The sequence below is a fragment of the Taudactylus pleione genome, unplaced genomic scaffold, assembly GCF_031769625.1.
Source record: "Taudactylus pleione unplaced genomic scaffold, aTauple2 ptg000138l, whole genome shotgun sequence".
Classification (NCBI taxonomy): domain Eukaryota; kingdom Metazoa; phylum Chordata; class Amphibia; order Anura; family Myobatrachidae; genus Taudactylus; species Taudactylus pleione.
The window spans coordinates 15859877-15874949 of record NW_028284540.1 but is presented as its reverse complement, the minus strand read 5'-3'; the positions used below and the strand labels follow the sequence as shown (position 1 = coordinate 15874949).

General features: G+C 43.2%; 1 protein-coding gene across 2 annotated transcripts in view; it reads left to right on the top strand.

Moving 5' to 3' along the window:
• LOC148522853 (uncharacterized) overlaps window positions 1-15073 on the top strand; it is a 165247-nt gene that overhangs the window by 116751 nt on the left and 33423 nt on the right. The window lies entirely within an intron of this gene.

Sequence of the window (15073 nt, the reverse complement as noted above, 5' to 3'; positions counted from 1 at the left end):
GAAGAGCACCCCTATATTGACAGAGCACACCTGGACGACACAACACCCCTTTATGCACTGTAGCCCTAGCCCCTTGATAGACAGGACAACACAGCAGCACCCCTTTATGGACAACACTGCAGTACCTCTTTATGTACTGCAGCCCAGCCCCTTGATAGACAGGACAACACAGCAGCACCCCTTTATGTACTGGGGAAGAGCACCCCTGGACGACACAGCAACCCGTTATGTACTACGGTCCTAGCCCCTTTATGGACAACACAGCAGCACCCCTTTATGTACTGCAGCCCCAGCCCTTGATGGTACTGCAGCCCCAGCCCCTTGATGGACAAAACAACACAACAGCCCCCCTTTACGTACTGCAGCCCCAGCCCCTTTATGGACAACACAGCAGGACCCCTTTATGTACTGCAGCCCCTTGATGGACAGGACAACACAGCAGCACCCCTTTAAGTACTGCACCACCCCTTTATGTATTGCAGCCCCAGCCCCTTTATGGACAACACAGCAACAGGGTTTACGTACATATCCGAGGGTGTGAGATCTGCACGTTCACAGAACTCGTTCTGCAAGATTGCTCGCAGTGCCCCCTAAGCTGCAGCATGATTGATATGCTGCAGCCATTTGGGGATGTGATTTAGTCAACAGTGGATAACGATCTCGATAACAGGGCCTTGTTGGCCCTGTTTAGGTGTGCCGAGGCCAGTATCTGCGTCTTCTGACGCAGCTTCACTGGCACCGGCAATGTGAAACATCAGACAACCTGAGGGTCACTCAGATGACCGATGTTCACGCAGAGTGATCCAATACTGTGTTAGCAGCTGCGATAGCATATCCGTAAGCAGCTGAATCACCTCCTCTGTTCTACAGTGATTTCTGAAATTCAGGAGCAGACGAATTTACACGTCCGCACCTCCCCACAGTTAAAAGTATAAACCCTGGCAGCGGGGGGGTGACGCGATTCGCGTTGAATCGTGTCATCGTAGCTCCGCCCCTGCTCCACAATGCCATTAATGCCACAACTATGCGATCGCGCTGTCACGCCCCCATTCTCCACCACCAATGATGCGTCAGGTGCCGGGCCCCGTCCCCTTTGACCGCTCCACGCCCCCCGCTGTGTAAGCCCGACAGCTCCCTCCCGAGAGGAGGGAGCTCAATGTCGGCAAGTCTGTCAGCTGCATCTTCTCTCCGTGCTTCTCCCAGAAAGGAGAATTAAAATGTTGATAAATATGCTTTAGAGGTGGCTTTTTCTTACTACCAATTTTTAACATGCCATTTTCAAACTGCTACATATGCCTAAAATCACAACGTGAAAATGTCACTATGCACTGGGTATTTAGGAAGGACGTCTTACCAGGAGCCATAAGAGCCTATACCAGCGAAGAGCTGGAAGCAGAGTGATAGTTTATGATATCACACTGACTCCTGGTTCTGGCCTTCTGTGCGTACTGCACATGTACGCAGTCACCCGACACATGCATCAGAGGGGGGCAGATCTAACATCATTGCAGCCCCAGAGAAACCTATGGGGGGCTGCATTTGCCTTCGGGAATAGAGGGGCTAAGGCCGATATTGGATACCTGCTGTGATCCCTCCATGGGACATCTGGAGGATCCCTAATATTTGCAGCTATTAAAATTGGGTGTTTTGGGGGGATATCCCGCAAATTTTAATTAATAAAAAGGCCCCAGAATGCTCTAGTTATTACCTCAATATATCAGGTATAATCCTTCAGGGAGTAGGACACTGCTGTACTTACTATTGTGTTTACTTTGTCACAGGGTTAACTAATGTATGTATGTACATTCAGGTGTATTGCTTTAGAGAGCACCCTTTATTCGTATAGACCGTTCATCAAAAAAGGGGCATAGAATAAGTGAAATACCATTGTGGTGTCCCGCGGCAAATCCAGTTAGGTCTTGCTGGTAAGCCTCTTGTCCCCAATGGGGGAGTGGGGACTGAAGTCTCTTGCACACAATTCTGCTGTTCTGTTCTCCAGATCTGTGGACATAATTGTTTCCTATTATGGGGCATATTCAATTTGATGGCGAAAAGTCCGAGGTTAGGCCATACGGGAATAATTAAAACATGCGAAAATGCCGATAACAGGTTTTCACCTCAAATTGAATACGGCCCTTAGTTGGTTTTGCTGTGTCTCTTATCCCTGCCACGTGCAAGTGTGGTGGGATTTGCAAACTCACTCATATGTGTGGATATGTTGTCATGTAGTAGTCGGCAGCAACTCTCAGCTGTATCAGAAGTCCTGCTCATAAATATATAATGATTATTAAGAGATAGGGGATGTTACATACTGTATATAGTAAGCAGTACTTCATTATAATCTGCATAGTGAAGTCATAGCATGCGCACTGATTAGCCATTGTCAATAGGTGTGTGTTCAATGCTTAGCATCAAAGCAGTTACCATAGAATGAGAATATTGGATAAAGATTCTAGTCATTTGCCCCAAAGTTTGATGATTATGCTACAAATTGCAGTGATATATGTAAGATCTGTATGCCTGAGCTAATTTCAGGAGACAGTCTGGCTTCCCATCTTGCAGTACCTTTGGATCAACCTGTGCTCTCTCCCACAACAGTATCCTACTGGTCAAAGTAAAGCTGGGTACACACTAGAAGATATCTTGAAAGATTTGGCCGATTATGATGCATCGGAACGACAAATCGTTCATATCATCCAGTGTGTATGCACTATGTCGATGCTCGCTTCCGCAAGTCATCCATCACATCCTCAGATCTTTTATACATGCAGAAAGATCTGAGGATGTCGCTACCCCCCCCCCCCCCCCATCGTCGTTCAGTCGCTGCCGGCATCAGCAAGTGTGGATGCAGCACCCACTCTGGGTTCCATTGCTCAAGTGATCGTGCTGGGTGCATATCGTTTAATGTGTACCCAGCTTTAGGATATAGGTGTTTCTGTACTTGCAGGTTTGATAACGAGAGAACATCTGTCAGGCAAATGCAGCAGGTTATATGATGTACAGTTACCACTGATCGAAATAATGGGTGCCAGGTCAGCTTGGTTTTATAAATAAATAATAAAGATTTATTTATGTGCAATCTCTTGTTTATAGTCTTGCCATTCACTTTATGAACAGCCGACACCACAAATCACAATTTTATATCACATTACTTTAAAATACTTTCATAGAGCAGTGAAAATGAAAAGTCCTGTTTAGCTGAAAACAGGGCTTTTCACTGCTTTCAACAATTCATAGAGGAGGTTACCGTAGAGAAGGTTATTCTGTCTCCAGTGCCACCCCTGCTTCGTGTATGAATCGCATCGCCATACTTTAGTATGGTGAGTGCAAGTCATAGAAGACAGGAAAGCTCAGCTTTCTGTTCCTCTGCAGGTACAGATTCATCATCCCAGGATGGCGTAATCTGTACTGGAAACCGAACAGAGCAGGGAAGTTGTATACTTCCCTGCTCTCTGACCTACAAATGGCACTGGCTCCGCCCCCTTTAGCCCAGCAGCCTTTGCAGCAGGTCTCATGTAACTTTCTGCTGTCAGCCGCCAATGCATGCACAGGAAGTACCTTCCTTCATCTCCCCGCTTCGCAAAGAGGACAGCAGCTGATAACAGGACCGCTGAGTCGGACTGATGCGATATATAGTGAAAAGTAACAATTTACGCTAAACTACATGAATAGACCCTTTTTTCACTTTGTAGAACATTACTGGGCTCTAAAGCTGACACTCACACTCATAAGTGATAGGGTGTTACTTTTTCTCTACTTTTATTCCACATAGCAGTCTTAGGGTCACTGATCTGAATTTACCCTAGCTCCTCTCGTCATACCTTGGTAACATATTCCATCAAGGTCAGATCATTTCCATCCTGGAATACTCCTAAACCCATGAATTCTGACTCTAACTCGTTCTCATCTAAAATTAGGCAACAGATAATTACAACATCTTTGTCTCTCTGATACCCGATTTCCGACTTACGGATCAGTAAATTGTATTCTACACTATTATAGTTGGCGCACTCTTGACTTCATACTCCTGGGAAAATTTATCAAACCTTCAAAAGGGGTGACAATGTGTTTGCACGCAACCATTTTGCCTTGTTGGAGTGTCATGGGCGTTTATCATAAGCTCCATGCGATTCAGTTGTGCGTATGGCTAGAGAATTCTGTTTCTGAAGGATCTCTTGCACCTAGCATGGGGCTGGTGCAAGTGCAGATGTTAGCAATAACAGCCGGTGAAAACTCAATGGGCGGTGTGGGTTTCCGTTTCCGCATGCACATGCACAAACCTGCATTGGTTGAATGGATTCTCGCATTAGCAGAAGGTAATAAATCTGGCTTTCACAGCCGTCTGCCACTGCAGCCACTTTGCATACAAGTCAAAATCTGCCCATGTGTATGTTATGTCTAGAAGTAACATCATTGTCACTGGTGGGAATGGTCAGAGTTTATACAGAGTTTATACCAACTGTTTTTAAATGCAAACGTGAGGACAGATTTTTTTATCTATAGGGTCATTCCATATCAGATCACCCAAAAAATAATGAAATGTCAACCATCCATCTCAGATTTAAAAAAAAAAATTTGATGAGAGAGGATGTAAAAAAACCTATATCTACCAAATATCTCGACTGTCTGACATTTAATTTCCGAAATATTGATTTGTCAATTAATGAAACTACAGTCAGGTGCATAAATATTGGGACATTGACAGAATTTTCATATTTTGGCCTCTATTCACCACCACAATGGCTTAGAAATGAAACAAACAATATGTGCTTTAACTGCAGACTTTCAGATTTTTTTTGTGGGTAATTACATCCAAATCAGGTGAACGGTGTAGGAATTACAATGGTTTCTATATGTGCCTCTCACTTTTTAAGGGGCCAAAAGTAATGGGACAAACTAAACAATCCTAAATCTAACTTTCACTTTTTAATACTTTGTTGCAAATCCTTTGCAGGCAATTACAGTCTGAAGTCTGGAACGCATAGACATCACCAGATGCTGGGTTTCATCCCTGGTGATGCTCTGCCAGGCCTCTACTGCAAATGTCTTCAGTTCCTGCTTGTTCTTGGGGCATTTTCCCTTCAGTTTTGTCTTCATCAAGTGAAATTCATGCTCAATCGGATTTAGGTCAGGGGATTGACTTGGCCATTGCATAACATTCCACTTTTTAGCCTTAAAAACTCTTTGGTTGCTTTTGCAGTATGCTTCGGGTCATTGTCCATCTGCACTGTGAAGCACCGTCCAATGATTTCTGAAGCATTTGACTGAATATGAGCATATAATATTACCCGAAACACTTCAGAATTAATTCTGCTGCTTTTGTCAGCAGTCACATCATCAATAAATACAAGGGAACCAGTTCCATTGGCAGCCATACATGCCCACGCCATGACACCACCATGCTTCACTGATGAGGTGGTATGTTTTGGATCATGAGCAGTTCCTTTCCTTCTCCATATTCTTCTCTTCTCATCACTCTGGTACAAGTTGATCTTTGTCTCATCTGTCCATCGGATGTTGTTCCAGAACTGTAATGGCTTTTTTAGATGTTGTTTGGCAAGCTCTAATCTGGTCTTCCTGTTTTTGAGGCTCACCAATGGTTTACATCTTGTGGTGAACCCTCTATATTCACTCTTGTGAGTCTTCTCTTGATTGTTGACTTTGACACATATACACCTACCTCCTGGAGAGTGTTCTTGATTTGGCCAACTGTTGTGAAGGGGTTTTTCTTCACCAGGGAAATAATTCTTCTGTCATCCACCACAGTTGTCTTCCGGGTCTTTTGGTGTTGCTGAGCTCTCCGGTGCGTTCTTTCTTTTTAAGAATGTTCCAAACAGTTGATTTGGCCACACCTAATGTTTTTGCTATCTCTCTGATGGGTTTGTTTTGATTTTTCAGCCTAATGATGGCTTGCTTCACTGATAGTGACAGCTCTTTGGATCTCATATTGAGAGTCGACAGCAACTGATTCCAAATTGTCACACCTAGAATCAACTCCAGACCTTTTACCTGCTTAATTGATAATGAAATAACGAGGGAATTGCCCACACCTGTCCATGAAATAGCTTTTGTGTTGAGGCACATATAGAAACCGTTGTAATTTCTACACCGTTCACTTGATTTGGGTGTAATTACCCTCAAATTAAATCTGAAAGTCTGCAGTTAAAGCACATCTTGTTTGTTTAATTTCTAAGCCATTGTGGTGGTGAATAGAGGCCAAAATATGAAAATTCTGTCAATGTCCCAATATTTATGCACCTGACTGTATTTACTAATCGTGGCTTATTTATTCCGTTTATTTGAAGTATCACGGGTGTTTATTAAGGGATCACCACAAAATTTGGACCGTTAAAGTAACTTTTCCCGAATCCAAAAATGCTAACCAAATTACTTTAGCTGCCTTACACTTTGAATTATAGCAAGAATTCAAGATTTTGGAACAGAATTATAAACGCAAGGTTAAATAATCAGCGTTAGATATCCCATTATTTTAGGTACTTAACAAAGGTATACCTTATTACCACATGAAAATTCAGCATGGTACTCTGTTTCATAGTGGAGAAAAAAAATAGTGAAGTTGACGTTCAATTACTTAGCGTTCCCGCTAGGCTGTTTTAGCGGGGCGCGGCGCCCTGCGCTCCTTCTGGAGGGCAAAAAGCACCCTGCCCTCCTTCTGGAGGGCAAAAAGCGCCCTGGCCTCACAGCCCGCGGGTGATGTCTTCAGCCGCGGGACGCAGTGGCCCGCGGGTGGAAAAATGTGCGGTGACCCGGTCACCGCCGGAGAATAGACGCCGGGCGCATGTGCCCGGCATCTATTCTCCCTTTCTGCAGCGCTTGGGGGCTGCCTGGCATGTCCGTAAGTGCCAGGCACGCCCCCAAGTATGACAAAAAAGGGGACGCAACTTATAGACACGCCCCCTTTTCATGACCACGCCCCCTTTTTGGACGCACATGGTTGCCCTCTCTAGCTCCGGCGCCCTGCCTGCCGCCGGAGCTAGAGTGAACACTAATTACTGTTGTACCGCATACATAATTACACAAGAAACAACTGAAGTTAAGTAAACAATAACATTATTTTCCCCTTGTTTGGAACCTGTTGTAACGGTCTGTAATTTTCCTTAAAGTGTCAGCAGACAGTGTGTACTGCCTTCCAGTACTTCCTTGGATAGTAGGCACTTCCATTATACAGAGGACGTGAATAAAAGGAACAAAATACTTATCTCTTGTGATGTCAGTGGGGCCGCCCCCAGACGGTAGGTGTTCTCATGGGAACGCCTCCGTCTGGGCAGCCACCCCCCCGGCCCGCCCACCAAAGGGGGCGTGCTGTCGCTCAACATCGACTGCACGCCCCCTTTGGTGTGAGACCCGGACGACGGATTGTCCGTCGCTATCCAGGTCTCGCACATGCGCACGACGGAGGCGGCTCCATCGTGCGTATGCACTCTGGGCCACCATCAACCCGGTTGCGAGCGCTCAGTGCTTGCGACCGGGTCTGAATCAGGCCCTCTGTTTCATAGTGGAGAAATAAAAATAAAGACGTTGACGTTCGATTACTGTTGTACCGCATACATAATTTACACAAGAAACCATGAAATTCAAAAATTGAAACATAACTGAAGTTAAGTCAACAATATCCTTATTTTCCAAGTGTTTGGAACCTGTTGTAACGGTCTGTAATTTCCCTTAAATTGTCAGCAGACAGTGTATATTGCCTTCCAGTACTTCCTTGAATAGTAGTCACTTCCTTTACACAAAGGACGTGATTAAAAGGAACAAAACACTTATCTCTTGAAGGCCAGAATAACACATTTGTATATTGGTTTGGTGCCACAGTTAATATTTGATATGATATATGATATGATAAGAGTTAATGGCCGAGATTCAATTCAGCGCGATGCTGAATAACCTCCTGGGGCTATTCAATTCAGTGCGTTGTTAAGTCGCAAAATGCCGGTTCTCGCGACTTAACCTGGGTGTTTAGTTGTGACAACCGTCATTCTCTGAATAAAGTGGCGACCGCGAGGCTGTTAGTGCTGATTCAGAGCGAGCGCTCTGTCAGAGAGTCCGGCTCTGAATCAGGGCCAGAGGCTCCTGCTTCAGAGCCTGATTCAGAGCTGCCGCTCTGACAGAGCGCTCGCTCTGAATCAGGGCGTCTTTTTTTTTGTTATGGAGCGGCCTCCTGGCCGCTCGCATTGCTGTGGGTTGCCACCCACAGCTAATGCGAGTGGCCAGGATGATGGTCACGATGATCAAGACCATCGCGACCATCGGGCTTGCGACGAGACCCTTGTGGTAGGGTCTCGTGGTCGCAAGCCCCAGAGAGCTTTCGGCTCAAACAGAGCCGAAAGCTCTCCCACTGACATCACTTGTGATGTCAGTGGGGCCGCTCCCAGATGGTAGGCATTCTCATGGGAACGCCTCCATCTGGGCAGCCACCCCCACCGGCCCGCCCACCAAAGGGGGTGGGCTGTCACTCAACATCGATAGCACGCCCCCTTTGGTGCGAGACCCGGAGCGACGGATTGCCTGTCGCTATCCAGGTCTCGTGCATGCACTCTGAGCCACCATCGACCCGGTTGCGAGCGCTCAGCGCTTGCGACCGGGTCTGAATCAGACCCAGAGTACTAAGCTGATTTTTTTTTTTTTGTGGTAGTAATGTATAACTTTGTTAAGCACATAAAAAAATGGGATATCTAATGTTGATTTACCTTGCGTTTTTAATTCTGTTCCAAAATCTTTGCTGTAATTCAAAACGTAAGGCAGAATTTGGTTTTGGTTTTTTGGATTCGGGAGGAAAAGTTACCTTAAGGGTCCAAATTTCGTGGTGATCCCTTAATAAATCCCAGTGATACTTCAAATAAACTGAATAAATAAGCCATGATTAGTAAATTGTTTCATTAATTGATTGAAAAATCAATATTTCAGATACTAACAGTCAGACAGATATTTGGCAGGAATTGTTTTTTAGACATTCTCTCTTAACTAAAAATTTTTCGTAAAAATCTGAGATGGGTGGCGGACACACCCCGTTGAACTGACGTGGAATGACCCAGTAGTAATTTTATTATATAGACTGTGCCCTTTAACATAATGGTGGCAAAAGATAGAGCATCATTGTTTCCTGTACATCACTCCAGTGGCTGGTTTGTTATAATTACCTTGTAATTGGAGAGTTAAATCTGATTCTAGGTCAGCTCATGCATTACTAAGCAGTGTGATCTGAATATAGAGGACTTTGCAGTGTACATTTAATTTCTCTTCAATGCGACCTCATTATAGTACATTGTTCCTCTGATACAGTACCATATCATTTAACTACCTAGAACATTGTAACACAGTAAATTATGGCACAAATATTTCAAAATATCGGGAGAATATGGGAGCTATGAAAGTCTATCCAACTAGCAGAGTGCTCCTTTATATAAAGAGGATGCAGAATAAGACAGATAAGTCATCTGACTACATAATTAATTTCAAAATAATTACATAGAAATGTCTTGTCCATTAAATACAGACTGCTTCCTGCCATAGTCTCCAACCTCCTATTATCTGTCCCCTTCAATTACCGCCTCACTTCTACTCTCTGCCATGGCCTCCTCCCCCCAGTATCTGCTCCATGCAGTAGTCAGCTCACTCCTACTCTCAGCAATGATTTCCTCCCTCCTACTCCCTGCAGTGATCTCCTCATTTATTCTCTCTGCTCCCTTACATGGTCTTCTCCCACCCACACTGGTATCCCTCAATGATCTCCACCCATCCAGTGGCATCACTGTGGTTGGTGTCACCCAATGCCACCCCCATCTTTGTAGTCCCTGCACGTGCACCCCCATTTGTATGATGTTTTAGGGGAGTGACCATGCATCCAATCTTGTCATGCTGTGGGCTTGTCCAACACTCAGGGCAGCCCCCAGCTTCTCTGGGTACAGTCATCTATTAGTGTGGGTGTATCTTAATCAGTGGTGGATTTTACGTAGTGGCTGTGAGGCTGCAGCCCCCCCCAGTAAAATCCTCCACTTCAGTGAGCCAGTGCAGTCCGTGACATTATAGTTCTGAAATGTTGATTATATACAAGGGGTCTTTTATGATCCCTTATACAATATAAATACAGCACTGATATAAAAACACATATGGAAATGGAGTTACACACTTTATTCTCCCCACAAAACTTTCACACTGTACAACAACCAATGGACTATTGCTACTGAAAAAAAACTAATGCCATGGGTACATTTATATTGGAGCATATATAGTTCTAGTTTATATTTTATTTAGGATATCCTTTCAAGATGTACTGCGTACCAAATTAAATAGAGCATTCCTTGCAAAATACACAATATATTATTCATGAGAATTGAACAGTAACAAATGTCAATGCATGTTTGCCAAATTATATTTATGAGTGGCATAAGTAATTGTTTCAGATGCTAAGTGATTATCTCTGAATGTCACATTGTATCAAGTGACTGGACATTATAATGAGCGAGAGTGCAGAAAGTTTATTTTATTTCAGTAGCTTTAGTAAGAGAATAAAAACATAAACTACAACAATATTGGAATAATGGACATAAACCTAATCTCACTACATAGTAAGTATCCATTAATTCTCATAAAATAAACCTTTATTATAGTCTGGTCAAGGTCTATGGCTCACATAGTTGGCCACACATACTGCAATGTTGAAGCCGTTATCGGGCAAATGCTCACTAATTGCAGAGCATATGGCCCAAATAACAAATATGGTTACAGATTAGTCTGTGGGCCTGATTCATTACGGATCGCTATTGCGATCGCAGCTGCGATTACGGATGCAGGTCCATTGCGAAAATATGCTAATGACTGCAATCACTATTATACAGAAGCCCACAGCCAGAATAGGGACGCCCACTACCGCTTTCACACATCCGTAATACTTTGCAGTCCTGTGTATTCATTGGTACCATCGAGTAATATTGGCCCCTCACACACAATTACAACAGGTCTGACCTTACTCAGAAATTGCTAACTTCATCGCACGCAGTGAGAGTTCAAGCTGCGTATGGCATCACAGTGACTAATTTATGCACGCCCCTGTAACAGCGTTCAAACGCAATGGCATGCCTGAGTTTTACCGACCACCCCCCATCACCACCCCCAAACCCTCACTTCCTGTCAACTACTCTGTGATGGGTCTGCATGGTCTCTGCGATCACAGCACGATCACAGTGGAGCCTTTGCGCACGTGCACTGCGATACAAACGCATGTGCAGTACGCAACAATTGCTCGCCTGCATGCGTATTCGCAATAGCGATCCGTAATGAATCAGGCTCTATGTGTGCAGTCATCTTTCCCCTGCACTCACTAACTCCAGCTACACCAGAAATGTTTAAGACAGAGCTGGATTAAGGGCCTGATTCAGCAGCGTATGCAATTGTGATGTCAGCTGCAATTTCGTACGGAACACAGCTGCGAAAATATTCTAATGCTTGCCAAAGCACAGCCGACAATAGGGATGCCCACTGCTGTGATGAAATTACGCCACTGCTTGAGAGCGAAATACTCCTGAAGTTTAACTTTAATCAATTCCTGAAATTGAGGTATCTTCAACAAAGTTTCATTAAGCCTCCAAAATGGTCTTCCTCACGTTGCTTCAAAGATTTCAAAAGATGCCATTAGCACTGAGTGATCTGACCAAGTTATTGGTATTATATAGACCAGCATGCTACTTGTGAGAAAGAGGCACAACATAAAAATAGGTCTATTCGAGAATAGACATCGTGCGGATTAGAGTAGAAAGTGTAGTCACGGACACTAGGATTAAGAAATCACCAGACGTCAAATAGTCCCGCCTCGGCCATGTGTTTACGCAGAGAAACCAAGTTTGGGAGTTCTCCCAGTCGAGAGGGGCCTGCCATATTAAAGTCACCACCTACCGTAGTTTTACCCTTTTTATAAAGGCAAAGTTCATGAAAAAATGTACGAAAAAATTGGGATTGGCCTGTATTAGGAGCGTAAAGGTTGGCCAGCATAACCTCCTCGTATCCAAGCTTGCCACGTATCATGATATACCTGCCTTCACTGTCAGACTTCTAAATCTAAAAATTGGAAGGGGAGGGAACCTCATGGCCACACCATTACGTTTAGTAACGATATTAGAGTACCATACTGAGGGAAAAAGTTTGGAGGATAGAGATGGATGTGAATCCCCTCTCAGGTGAGTGTCCTGCAAAAAGACCACATTACCCTGTGATTTTTTGAGAGACCTATAGAGATGCGATTGCTTCTGTGGGGAGTTGAGACCTTTAGTATTAATTGACAAACAGTTGAGTAGCATAATAAAAAATTATACAAGTTACGTTGGTCAGACAGAAAAGAAAAGAAAAAAGGACCCCCAGACTCTGCTGAAAGAAAAAAATAAAATAAAAAATAAATTAATAAGTGACCGTAAATACTCCAAAAACCGAGTAAACAACCTCTAAAGTTGAGCTCTATAACAATAAGAGCTTAGGTGTGGGATACAAATCAAAATTTAAATGGTTGGGTATAAACCCAATTAAAATTTACACATTAATCCCTAAAAATGGGGAAAAGGTGGCTGGCTGGGATAACCATTCCACCCATCCAGAGCCAACAAAGCTATAAAATGTAACTAGCTTGTATAGACCTACGACACCAATATAGAATAGAATATGTACCCATCTAAATAAGACTAATTTCCAAATTAAGTAACACGAAAAGTAGAGATTAGGTTAGAACCAGAAATGAGCAATCACTTAACCTGATATACAGTCAGGTGCATAAATATTGGGACATTGACAGAATTTTCATATTTTGGCCTCTATTCACCACCACAATGGCTTTGAAATGAAACAAACAAGATGTGCTTTAACTGCAGACTTTCAGATTTAATTTGAGGGTAATTACATCCAAATGAGGTGAACGGTGTAGGAATTACAACGGTTTCTATATGTGCCTCCCACTTATTAAGAGGTCAAAAGTAATGGGACAAACTAAACAATCCTAAATTTAACTTTCACTTTTTAATAGTTTGTTGCAAATCCTTTGCAGGCAATTACAGCCTGAAGTCTGGAACGCATAGACATCACCAGACGCTGGGTTTCATCCCTGGTGATGCTCTGCCAGGCCTCTACTGCAAATGTCTTCAGTTCCTGCTTGTTCTTGGGGCATTTTCCCTTCAGTTTTGTCTTCATCAAGTGAAATGCATGCACAATCGGATTCAGGTCAGGGGATTGACTTGGCCATTGCATAACATTCCACTTTTTAGCCTTAAAAAACTGTTTGGTTGCTTTTGCAGTATGCTTCGGGTCATTGTCTATCTGCACTGTGAAGCGCCGTCCAATGAGTTTTGAAGCATTTGACTGAATGAGCATATAATATTGCCTGAAACACTTCAGAATTCATTCTGCTGCTTTTTTCAGCAGTCACATCATCAATAAATACAAGGGAACCAGTTCCATTGGCAGCCATACATGCCCACACCATGACACTACCACCACCATGCTTCATTGATGAGGTGGTATGTTTTGGATCATAAGCAGTTCCTTTCCTTCTCCATAATCTTCTCTTCTCATCACTCTGGTACAACTTGATCTTTGTCTCATCTGTCCATAGGATGCTGTTCCAGAACTGTAATGGCTTTTTTAGATGTTATTTGAAAAAAACTCTAATCTGGTCTTCCTGTTTTTGTGGCTCACCAATGGTTTACATCTTGTGGTGAACCCTCTATACTCACTCTTGTGAAGTCCATATATATATACCTACCTCCTGGAGAGTGTTCTTGATTTGGCCAACTGTTGTGAAGGGGTTTTTCTTCACCAGGGAAATAATTCTTCTGTCATCCACCACAGTTGTTTTCCGTGGTCTTCCGGGTCTTTTGGTGTTGCTGAAGCATTTGACTGAGCTCTCCGGTGCGTTCTTTCTTTTTAAGAATGTTCCAAACAGTTGATTTGGCCACACCTAATGTTTTTGCTATCTCTCTGATGGGTTTGTTTTGATTTTTCAGCCTAATGATGGCTTGCTTCACTGATAGTGACAGCTCTTTGGATCTCATATTGAGAGTCGACAGCAACTGATTCCAAATGCAAATGTCACACCAAGAATCAACTCCAGACCTTTTACCTGCTTAATTGATAATGAAATAATGTGGGACTAGCCCACACCTGTCCATGAAATAGCTTTTGAGTTGATAGTCCCATTACTTTTGGCCCCTTAAAAAGTGGGAGGCACATATAGAAACTGTTGTAATTCCTACACCGTTCACCTGATGTAATTACCCTCAAATTAAATCTGAAAGTCTGCAGTTAAAGCACATCTTGTTTGTTTCATTTCAAAGCCATTGTGGTGGTGAATAGAGGCCAAAATATGAAAATTCTGTCAATATTTATGCACCTGACTGTATGAGTGTAAAATAAGACCTAGGTGTAAACTATAGAAAACATAGATACACATAAATGAATAGTGGGACATTTTATACTGTATACAGTATATATAAGTAGTGTAAGTAGTAATACAATCATTGATTGTGGAGTCTAATATAGCAACATTGGGTGCAGTGTAAAGACTTGCATAGTCATAAAATTACAAGAAAACAAATATTCATTCACTAGTGCAGTAAACTATCATAAAATCAAACCCGTTCTAGGAATATGGCAGGTTGAAGAGGAAGCACCAGATCTAGCTGGATCAGGACCAGAAGTGGGGCCCAGAACAAGTTTGCAAAGCAGCTGGGTCCCTTCATCCACATTTCAAATGGAGTGGAAACAGCTTTCAACGTCCACCAGGAGCCGGAATGGAAATCCCCAACGATATTTATAACCATTGTCCCAAAGCGTTGCAGTGATTGTACGGAGATCACGTCTTTTTGCAATAGTCGCCGGAGCCAGATCTTGAAATATTTGTATCCGGGAGCCCTCAAACAAAATTGAGGTGGTATTTCTGCTAGCTATGGTAATACTGTTCTTAATCTTAAACGAGAGCAGTCTAAGAATAACATCTCGGGGGGGATCGGAATCTGTAGGTTTAGGTCTCAGGGCGCGATGTGCTCTTTCTATTTGAATTGCTGTTTCAGACAACGAT